We start from the raw sequence: 12,087 nt of genomic DNA on the forward strand, positions 1-12,087 counted from the left end.
CCACTTATAAAATAATATTTCGAAGGTGCCGCGGGCGCGTGCAAGTGTGTCTGGGCTCGGAACGGACAACGGAGAGAACCGGCGGAACCCGAACGGATGCAAGTTTTATGAAAACGATGCCGATGCAATGCGAATGATGACATGAGACGAGATGCATAACAATAACAAAATGCAAAACAACAGATAAAACCCAACCACGAAGGAAATATCATATAGCATCTCTAGAAAAGGCAAGAGTTGGAGTTACGAATATGGAAAGTTATATCCGGGGTGTTACAGACGGGGACGGGGGCGGCGACGGCGACGGAGACGACGGAAACAGAGGATGAATGAAAATTTCGTAAGTCGAGTATATATATAAGGCACCTTTAGTACCGGTTGGAGCCACCAACCGGTACTAAAGGCCTGTTTTGGCCAGGCCAAGCGGCGGGAAGCGACCCCCTTTAGTACCGGGTGGTGGCACAAACCGGTACTAAAGGACCCCCCTTTAGTACCGGTTTGTGCCACGACCCGGTACTAAAGGGGTCGCGCTGCCACCCCAAAGTTTAGTCCCACCTCGCCGGGCGAAGGGCAGCCGCACTGGTTTATAAACCCAGCCACGGCTACCACTTCGAACTCCTCTATATAGCTAGCAGGCTTGTGGGCCTAAACTCTTCGCGCTGCCCTGTGAGTCTGCTAGGCCTTTAAGGCCTGTAATTACATACCTGTGGCCTATCAGGCCCACAGGGCAGCGCCCCAATTTTTTTTATAGTTTTTTTCTTTTCTGCTTTATTTTCTTCTATTTATTTTTGCGTAGTTTTTTGTATAGTTTTTTCTTTTCTGTTATATTTATTTTCTTCTATTTATTTGTGAGTAGTTTTTCATCTAGTTTGCCAAAATTCAACATTTTCAGAGTTCATTTTGTAGTGATTTTCAATTTCACGGTCATTTCGTAAACGATTGAAAAATAGCAAATATAATTTTTTTTTCTTTTCTGCTTTATTTTTTCTTCTATTTATTTCTGAGTAGTTTTTTCTTTTTTGCTATATTTATTTTCTTCTATTTATTTTTGAGTAGTTTTTTTATATAGTTTTTTTCTTTTCAGCTATAGTTTTTCTTTCTTTTCTGCTATTTTTTCTGTTAGTGCCCGTAGTTTTCAAATTTGAATAGTTTAAATTTTGAATTATTTGAAATTAGTGTGAATTTGTTTGCACATAAAATTTCTTCGCGTTTCAAATGCCAAAACACATAACTACCCTAACTATTACAGAGATTCCCCTCTCGGTGCGAAACACAGAAGAAAGTGATGATAGCTAGTGAAGCCGATCACATCCCAGATCTTTGGGTGTGAAACTTTTTCTTCGCGTGTGTCCCTTTGCGCCGTAACCATGGAAAATCTTCATCATTTAACGGGATGCTCGGGTCAATATTCACTGTGAATGGAGCAATTTCATCAAACTTTTCATAATCTTCTGACTTGTTTCTCTTGTCATCCACTCCCACGATGTTTCTCTTCCCAGAAAGAACTATGTGCCGCTTTGGCTCATCGTACGATGCATTCGCTTCCTTATCTTTTCTTTTTCTTGGCTTGGTAGACATGTCCTTCACATAGAAAACCTGTGCCACATCATTGGCTAGGACGAATGGTTCGTCTGCATACGCAAGATTGTTGAGATCCACTGTTGTCATTCCGTACTGCGGGTCTTCCGTTACCCCGCCTCGTGTCATATTGACCCATTTGCACCGAAACAAAGGGACCTTTAAACCACGTCGATAGTCAAGTTCCCATATGTCCTGTATATAACCATAATATGTTTCCTTTCCCGTCTTGGTTTCTGCATCAAAGCGGACACCACTGTTTTGGTTGGTGCTCTTCTTATCTTGGGCGATCGTGTAAAATGTATTACCATTTATCTCGTACCCTTTGAAAGTCATTATATTCGAACATGGTAACTGGGACAGCAAGTACAGGTCATCTTCAATAGAGGTGTCATGCATGGTACGTGTCTGCAACCAGCTGGCGAAACTCCTGGTTTGTTCACGTGTAATCCAGTCATCAGACCGCTCCGGGTGTTTGGAGCGTAGCAAATTCTTGTGTTCATCCATATACGGAGCCACCAAGGCGGAATTCTATAGAACTATGTAGTGTGCTTCAGTGAGAGAATGTCCGTCCATACATATTATTTGTTCCCCTCCTAGCGTGCCTTTTCCATCCAGTCTGCCATTATGCCGCGATTCAGGAACACCAATCGGCTTAAGGTCAGGAATAAAGTCAATACAAAACTCAATGACCTCCTCATTTTGATGGCCCTTGGAGATGCTTCCTTCTGGCCTAGCACGGTTATGAACATATTTCTTTAAGACTCCCATGAACCTCTCAAAGGGGAACATATTGTGTAGAAATACAGGACCCAAAACGTTAATCTCTTCGCATAGGTGAACTAGGACGTGCGTCATGATGTTGAAGAAGGATGGTGGGAACACCAACTCGAAACTGACAAGACATTGCACCAAATCATTCTATAACCTTGGTATGATTTCTGGATCGATTACCTTCTGAGAGATTGCATTGAGAAATGCACATAGCTTCACAATGGCTAATCGAACGTTTTCCGGTAGAAGCCCCCTCAATGCAACCGGAAGCAGTTGCGTCATAATCACGTGGCAGTCATGAGACTTTAGGTTCTGGAACTTCTTCTCTGCCATGTTTATTATTCCCTTTATATTTGACGAGAAGCCAGACGGTACCTTAATACTGAGCAGGCATTCAAAGAAGATTTCCTTCTCTTCTTTGGTAAGAGCGTAGCTTGTATGACCCTGATGTATGCCGTCTTCTCCGTGCATACGTTGCTGGTCCTCCCGTGCCTCGGGTGTATCTTTTGTCTTCCCATACACGCCCAAGAAGCCAAGCAGGGTCACGCAAAGATTCTTCGTCACGTGCATCACGTCGATTGCGGAGCGGACCTCTAGGTCTTTCCAATATGGCAGGTCCCAAAATATAGATTTCTTCTTCCACATGGGTGCGCGTCCGTCAGCGTCCTATGGAACAGGTTGTCCGCCAGGACCCTTTCCAAATATCACCTTCAAATCCTTGACCATATCATGTACATCAGCACCAGTACGGTGGCGAGGCTTCGTCCGGTGATCCGCCTCACCTTTGAAATGCTTGCCTTTCTTTCTTACGGGATGCCTGCTCGGAAGAAATCGACGATGTCCCAGGTACACATTCTTCTTACAACTATTCAAATATATACTGTCGGTATCATCCAAACAGTGCGTGCATCCGTGGTATCCCTTGTTTGTCTGTTCTGAAAGGTTACTGAGAGCAGGCCAATCATTGATGGTCGCGAACAGCAATGCCTTTAGGTCAAATTCTTCCTGTTTGTGCTCATCCCATGCACGTACACCTGTTCCATTCCACAGTTGTAAGAGTTCTTCAACTAATGGCCTTAGGTACACATCAATGTCGTTGTCGGGTTGTTTAGGGCCTTGGATGAGCACTGGCATCATAATGAACTTCCGCTTCATGCACAACCAAGGAGGAAGGTTATACAAACATAGAGTCACAGGCCAGGTGCTATGGTTGCTGCTCTGCTCCCCAAAAGGATTAATGCCATCTGCGCTTAGACCAAACCATACGCTCCTTGCATCATCTGCAAACTCCTTCCCGTACTTTCTTTCGATTTTTCTCCACTGCGACCCGTCAGCGGGTACTCTCAACTTTCCGTCTTTCTTACGGTCTTCTCTGTGCCATCGCATCGCCTTGGCATGCTCTTTGTTTTGGAACAAACGTTTCAACCGTGGTATTATAGGAGAATACCACATCACCTTGGCAGGAATCTTCTTCCTGGGGCGCTCGCCCTCGACATCACCATGCTCATCGCGGCTGATCTTATAGCGCAATGCACCACATACCGGGCAAGCGTTCAAATCCTTGTACTCACCACGGTAGAGGATGCAATCATTAGGGCATGCATGTATCTTCTGCACATCTAACCCTAGAGGGCAGACAGCCTTCTTTGCTTCGTACATACTCTCAGGCAATTCGTTGTCCTTTGGAAGCATATCCTTTATCCTTACCAGCAACTTTCCAAATCCCTTGTCAGATACACCATTCTCTGCCTTCCATTGCAGCAATTCCAGTGTGGTGCCCAGCTTTTTCTTGTCACCTACGCAATTCGGGTACAACAATTTTTTGTGATCCTCTAACATGTGGTGCAACTTCTTCTTCTCCAAATCACTTGCGCAGTTTCTCTTTGCATCGGCAATGGCCCGACCTAGATCATCAACGGGCTCATCTGATGCCTCTTCTTCAGCTTCTTCCCGCATTGCCAGCTCAGCTTCTTCCCGCATTACCGGCTCAGCTTCTTCCCCCATTGTTGTATCATCGTATTCAGTGAACCCATGGCCAGGATAGCTGTCGTCGTCCTCTTCTTCTTCATTGTCTTCTATCATAACCCTCTTTCTCCGTGCTTGGTCCAAACATTATAGTGGGGCATGAAACCGGACTCAAATAGGTGGACGTGAATGGTTCTTGACATAGAGTAATTGCGATCATTCTTACAGCCAGCACATGGACAAGGCATAAAACCATCCGCCCGCTTGTTTGCCTCAGCCGCAAGCAGAAAAGTATGCACGCCCTCAACGAACTGGGGAGAGCATCGGTCATCGTACATCCATTGCCGGCTCATCTTCATTACACAACACCGAATAGACCAAATTAATACAAGTTCATACATAAAGTTCATACAACACTTAAATGCAACAAACAAATAACTCTCTAGCTAAAGCATTTAAATGCAACAACAAATGCGATCAAGATCACAACTAAGGTAACAATTGATCCAACAGCATAATGATACCAAGCCTCACTACCGATGGCATATTTTCTAATCTTTCTAATCTTCAAGCGCATTTTCTCCATCTTGTTCTTGTGATCATCGATGACATCGGCAACATGCAACTCCAATTCCATCTTCTCCCCCTCAATTCTTTTCAATTTTTCTTTCAAGTACTCGTTTTCTCTTTCAACTAAATTTAACCTCTCGACAATAGGGTCGGTTGGAATTTCCGGTTCACATACCTCCTAGATAAAAATATCTATGTCAACTTGATGGGCATAATTATTTGTCATAAACACGAAATGCAACAAATAGTTTTAAAAGAGAATATACCACATCCGAATCATAACAAGGACGAGGGCCGACGGGGACGGATATCAAAACCATGGCACTATGTATAACAAACAACGTACGGGTAAGATAATTATTATACGAGTAACTATATATCCAAATCACACAAACATCATTTTTTTATATAAAATTTCATGAACAAGAGGCTCACGACAAGGTGGTGCCGGCGACGGGACGGTGCGGGCGATCGACGGTGGTTACGACGGAGATTTAGAAGGCACTAAGTAAACCACACCTACATATGCAAACTAAGTGTTATTTTGACCTCAAATTGCATATAAATCAAATACTACCACATATAATTCCTCCCAAATTACTAAAACCCACAATTAATCACTATATAAACCAATGCAAGAGCTAATCTAGCAATGAGAGATGAAAGGACAAAGTTGCTAACCTTGGTGATCATTTGAATGGATGAGGGCCTGCAAATCTTGACAAATTTGGGGCAAATTTTGTGATGAACTCGAGAGGAAGAAGGGAAGAACAAAAGAGAGGGAGAGGGGAAAGGGGGAAGAATAGAGTGCGGGTGGACGAAGGATTTATATAGGACGACCTTTAGTACCGGTTCGTGCCATGAACCGGTACTAAAGGTGCTGGAAGGGCCCTACTCTGACAACATCCTACCACCACTCTCATTAGTACCGGTTCGTGGCACGAACTGGTGCTAAAGGTTTGCCACGAACCGGTACTAAAGAGCTCCTCCCGGCTAGCCGTTGGAACCGGCACTAATGGACACATTAGTGCCGGTTCTGTTACAAACCGGGACTAATGTGTCTCACATTTGACCCTTTTTCTACTAGTGAAAGTTGTGTCTAGAAATGCTTTAGTTATATAAGGGAATTGATTGTGGAAGGGAACGTAAGACTCTTTTTACTCCTTTACCTTATGTCCTTCTGTCTGAGTCACCCTCATCTTTTATATGGGGTTAAGAAACTAGGCTTTCTCATCTATCTATCAGGATGACAAGTTACTATGCTAGAGACTTGTAGGATTTGTGATGTCATCTCGAATCGGTGTCTCCATAGGAATTCAGTTGCTATGTTGCCATTTATGTTGTAGGTTGTCCCATATCCATGTCGGTACAGTTGTTATGCTATCCGAGTCATCCCATGTTTCTAAATAGTCTATTGCACTTGCACATCTTTCCTCCATGTTCCCTATGTCCTTTTGGGTCAGAATAAGCACACTAATTGGTGTGTTTAGGTACTCCATTGCCTCGACATATATGTTGAAGCTATTATTATGACGCTAGGGTATCTTAGAGAACCACCTAGTAAACTAGCCGTGTTTTGTGTTCCCAGTGTGATGATTCTGGCCATCATTCTCGAAAGCATCTCGTGATGCCATTTAGTTAGTAGGCATTCTATTCCTGGGTTCTTGAACCCAAGATTCACTCTACTTACCTCGTGTTGAGAGTGTTTGCTCATTCCTTTAGGATATTAGTGACCTTTGTGATAGTCTTCGAGGTCCGTGGTATATCATTTTTCCAAATACTATGAACTGCTTATGGCAGAAGTTCTTCTTTGAACCGAAATAACATAACAAGAGTTCTCTTGATGAGTTCTCTGTTATGGTTGAGACTCTGCCAGTCCTACCTTTCCGCATGGGTTATCCGGAAGAAATATGTTGACTTGTGTTCGTCATGCTAATCTATGCATCCACAACTCAGAAAACTATATGTTCCTTTGAGTTGTCACTCTTCAGTGGTATTCCGACTTTAGTCTATCGGTTTATAGTCAAGAGTATGTCGTGCATTCGTGCTCGTCGATGCCTTTTAGGAGAAACAAACTCCATCACCTCATCCATTTCTTGGATTGGGTCAAAGCAATTGTATTCCACAGATCCAAATGCCAACACAGCTTTTGTTATGTTTTACATTGAGGTATTACCATATTTATGTCAACAATGTCATGGGAATTGCACCACCTCCTATGAGTTCTTGATACAGTGATACTTCTCAGCATCATCATTCATTCCTCAGTCTCCGTGTTTTATAACCGGAATACTGACAAGTGAACCGTGATGTGTGAAATCAATACTCCTAGCAACCCTGTTGCTTGGTAGTTAATGGACGATTATCTCATTCTTAGTGTGTTGGTTATAGAATCACCATTCTAAGATTGATCATGCTACCTAGTCCATTTTCTCGGTGCACTCTTCGATCGGTGAGTTAGGATTGTGTCAATCCCTTGCTTATTTGATCATATCGTCTTGCCATGAAAAGCAAGATTGTTCTTGAGCTTAGTAACATATCGATGGTTCTTGATTTTCCGGATATCTTCTTGGAAGTATCACCAGGTTGTCCCCTGATCATTATGTTGAGTTTGTGATCAAGTTGGTTTATCCCTATAAACCACCCCTTCTTCAAGAATCTGTGTCGGAAGAGGACCAAGGCCACTATAAATATAGGTTAGCCACCACCATAGAGAGGGATCCCGAACCTCTCGACTCATTCCCTCACCAGAGAAGACCTTGCGAGGTTGTTCATCCCTTGTACTAGTTCATCCTCAGCCCCTCGTGAGGCAAATCCACCACAAAGCAGGAGTAGGGTCTTACACCGCAAGGTGGCCCGAACCTGGGTAAACAGCCGAGTCCATCTTCTTCCTTGTTCATCGAGCTAAGGTCGTGGGGCGACGAGTCGGTTGGCTGGATAGGTTGAGTTCTTCGCACATGCCCCATAGTTCGAACCTTTCTTGGGTTAGCAGAGCCCTGAATCCGACACTTCCTCACCTCGAGAGTTGGTGCAAACTTCTCTGGTGCATCATGTCCAAACCCTGTGATATGATACGCTCTATCACACATAAGCCTCTTTATATCTTCCTCAAAACAGCCACCGTACCTACCTATTATGGCATTTCCATAGCCATTCCGATATATATTACCATGCAACTTCCACCGTTACCTCGCATGACTTGTGTGTTCATCATCGTATTGCTTTGCATGATCATATAGAATTGACATGATATTTGTGGCAAAGCCATCATTCAACATTCTTATACATGTTATGCTAGATCATTGCACATCCTGGTACACTGCCAGAGGCATTCATATAGAGTCTCTTGTATAGTTTTTATCGAGTTGTAAGTAAATAAGAGTGTGATGGTCATCATTATTAGAGCGTTGTCCCAGTGAGGAGATGATGGAGACTATGATTCCCCCACAAGTCAGGATGAGACTCCGGGCGGAAAAAAGAGAGGCCAAAAAGAGCCCACAAAAAATGGGAGAAAAGAGAGAAGGGGCAATATTAGTATCCTTTTACCACACTTCTGCTTCAGAGTAGCGCCATGTTCTTCATATAGAGAGTCTCTTGAGTTATCATTTTCATATACTAGTGGGAATTTTTCATTATAGAACTTGGCTTGTATATTCCGATGATGTGCTTCCTCAAATGCCCGAGGTCTTCATGAGCAAGCAAGTTGGATGCACACCCACTTAGTTTTTGTTGAGCTTTCATACACTTATAGCTCTCAGTGCATCTGTTGCATGGCAATGCCTACTCCTTGCATTGATATCGATTGATGGGCCTCTCCATTGCTTGTTGATCCGCCGAGTTGATGTGAGACTTTCTTCCTTTTTAACTTCTCCTATTAATCCATACCACCGCATTCTATTCCAGCTATAGTGTTATATCCATGTCTCACGCTCATGTATTGCGTGGGGTTGAAAATATTGAAGCGCGTTAAAAAGTATGATCCAATTGCATGATTTGACAACGGGGTGCTCATGATTTATATTTATGCGGTGAAGGCGGGGTCATGCCATGCTAACATGATAAAATGAGTAGGGATAACATTCATTAAGGATCGTATATTTTGAAAAGTGATAATTATGTTTCCTATATTCATGGATATTATTATGTTGATATTATTACTTCATCGTTTCTCATCATTTATATCGTAAAGAGATTACATGATAAACATGCTAGGTAGCATTGAACATCAAAAATTCTGTTTTTATGATTTACCTATTCGAGGATGAGCAAGAATTAAGCTTGGGGGTGCTGATACGTCTTCAACTTATCTATATTTTTTTTGTTTCATGTTATTATATTATTAATCTTGGATACTTTATATGCTTTATGATGCAATTTTATATCATTTTGGCGACTAATCTATTAATCTAGTGTCAGTTGTTGTTTTTTGCTTGTTTTTGGTTTTCCAGGGAATCTATACCAAACGGAGTCTAAACGCTACGAAACGTTTTGATGATTTTTTTTCTGGACAAAGAGACCCTAGAAGCTTCGGGAGGAGACTAAACGCGAAGCAAGGAGACGCAAGGCAACAGGGTGCGCCCTGGGGGGGTAGGCATGCCCTGTTACCTTATGGGCCCCATGTGGCTCCGTCTGACCTAATTCCACTTCTTGAAATTCTCAAATATTGGGAAACCCGCAGAGAGCCACCCGAAACAATTTTTCCACCACTGCAAGTCTCTATTCTTCTGTGATCCCATCTGGAGGCCTTTTTCAGTACTCTGTCAGAGGGGGAGTCGATCACGGAGGGCTTCTACATCAACCTTGCTGCCCTACTGATGATGTGTGACTAGTTCACCACAGACCTACGGGTCCATATCTAGTAGCTAGATGGCTTATTCTCTCTCTCTCTCTCTCTCTCTCTCTCTCTCTCTCTCTCTCTCTTTGATCTTCAATACAATGTTCTCCTCGATCTTCTTGGAGTTCTATCCGATGTAATCTTGTTTTGCGGTGTGTTTGTCAGGATCCGATGAATTGTGGATTTATGATCAGATTAATCATTGAAAGTAACTGAGTCTTTTTATAAACTTTGTTATGCATGATTGTTATAGCTTTGTATTTCTCTCTGATCTATCATTTGGTTTGGCCAACTAGATTGATTTATCTTCAACAGGAAAGGTGCTTTGTAGTGGGTTCAATCTTGCGATGTCCTCACCTCATGACAGAAGGGGTAGCGAGGCATGTATTTGTATTGTCTCCATTAAGGGTAAAACTATGGGTTTAATCATATTTCTTGAGTTTACTTTGTCTACACCATGTCATCTTGCTTAAAGTATTACTCTGTTAGTCATGAACTTAATAGCATAGGTGCATGCTGGATAGCGGTCGATTGGTGGAGTAATAGTAGTAGATGTAGGTAGGAGTCACGTCACGTACGTGATGCATATATACGTGATCATTGCAGTGAATAACATCATAGCTATATGATTTTCTATCAACTGCCCAACAGTAATTCGTCTACCCATTGTATGTTATTATTTCGAGAGAGAAGCCTCCATTGAAAACTATAGCCCCCCAAGTCTATCTTAATCATATTACTAAAACCAAAAATACCTTGCTGCAATTTATTTACTTTCATTTTTATCTATCTGCCCCTACCAGATTTAATCCTTGTAAGTAACGAGTTCAAGGAGATTGACAACCCTCTTGCACGTGTTGGGTGTAAGTATTTGCTCTTGTGTGTGAAGATATTGTTCACTAGGATTTGTGTGGTTCTCATATTGGTTCGATAACCTTGGTTCTCACCGAGGGAAATACTTATGAGCTACAATATTGCTTCACTCTTCCTCTTCGGGGAAAATCCCAACGTAGCTCACAAGTAGCAGGGGGCTTTGTGGGCTCCGAGTCACTGCCACGCCCGCTACTGTCTGACCTGGGCCATGAAAAACCTCTCTCCTGAGCCGGCGCCCCTTCGGGTTGGAAGCGGTTAGTGCCGCACTCATGTCGGCTCAAGGTGGCACGACCTCTCACTCTGGCATTGAAGTGGCCCGCAGCCGAGAGCGCTTATTGCGCTGTTCCCGCGCACGCGACTGCCCCGCGTTCAAACAATAGCCCATCGTTCTGCCTACCTTCATTAAACATATGCGGTTGTCGAGGAACCTACCCGGACTCCTCCCGTCCGTCTGTCTGCCGCCCACCATATTAACCACCCCGCCGGTTGCCCTGCCATCCGCTGGCTATTTAAACTCCAGCCTCGGTCATAGCTGCAACCATCATTCTTCGCTCCCTTTATCTTCTCCGCACGACGCCTGCCATGGCGTCCCCGAGGTCCAAAGCCATTTGGGACAATCTCTCATCCGAGCAGAAGAAGGAGATCGTCGCCATTGATGCCGGCTGGCAGGGCGGCGATGCAGACGTCCTAGTGGAGAACGTGACAGATGACGAGCTGGTGCCACCCTCCTCACAGTCCATGCCGGCATCACCATGGTCGAGGTCAGTGCTCACTACACGGACATGGTGCTGGAGGAGCGGGAGGCCACGTTCCGGCAGGCGTAGGCCAACCAGGCCTACAACCTCCGCCTCCTCGATGAGCACCGACACGTGGAGGGAGCTACTCGCCGCCGGCATGGCCATCGTGTCGGACGTGGACGTGGCCGAGCAGAAGGCGTTGGTCGACTCCTATTGCACCGCCCATGAAATCCGCCGCGTTCGCCGGCAGTACCGGGAGTATCAGGCGGAGCTAGAAGCGGCCTTCAAGGAGTTCAACGAGGCGGTTGACGAAGTCTACGGCAAGAGCGATGACGAGGAGGACGTCGCCAGCTCCGCCAAGCCCGTGCCCCGCCACCACGACCACGAGAACCGGCACGTCCACGGGCGCCGACGACAGCAAAGAAGGCCACCGCTCCTTCGTTTCCACTGAAGCCAAGCTTGGCGGGCTCATCATCGTCAGCCGATTAGCCGCTGGTAGGCTGCGGAGGTGAAGGTGGAGGCGGAGCTTCATTTTTCGAGGCTCATGGCCAACCGGAGATGGGGAACGGGTGCTGGCGGTCATTTTAGGCTAGGATAGAGTCCGGTCTAGTGCAAATATATCAAAAACCATCCGGTTTTATGTAAAAATTATTCAAGTTTCAATGAGATTCATCCAGTTTGTTTAAATATGCACCAAATTTGTTTGGATCGCCGCCGGACGTATGCGGCTGGCTTGGTTGGCCAATTCCTGCATCC

Source organism: Triticum dicoccoides, chromosome 2B (genome assembly GCF_002162155.2).
Source record: "Triticum dicoccoides isolate Atlit2015 ecotype Zavitan chromosome 2B, WEW_v2.0, whole genome shotgun sequence".
Lineage (NCBI taxonomy): Eukaryota > Viridiplantae > Streptophyta > Magnoliopsida > Poales > Poaceae > Triticum > Triticum dicoccoides.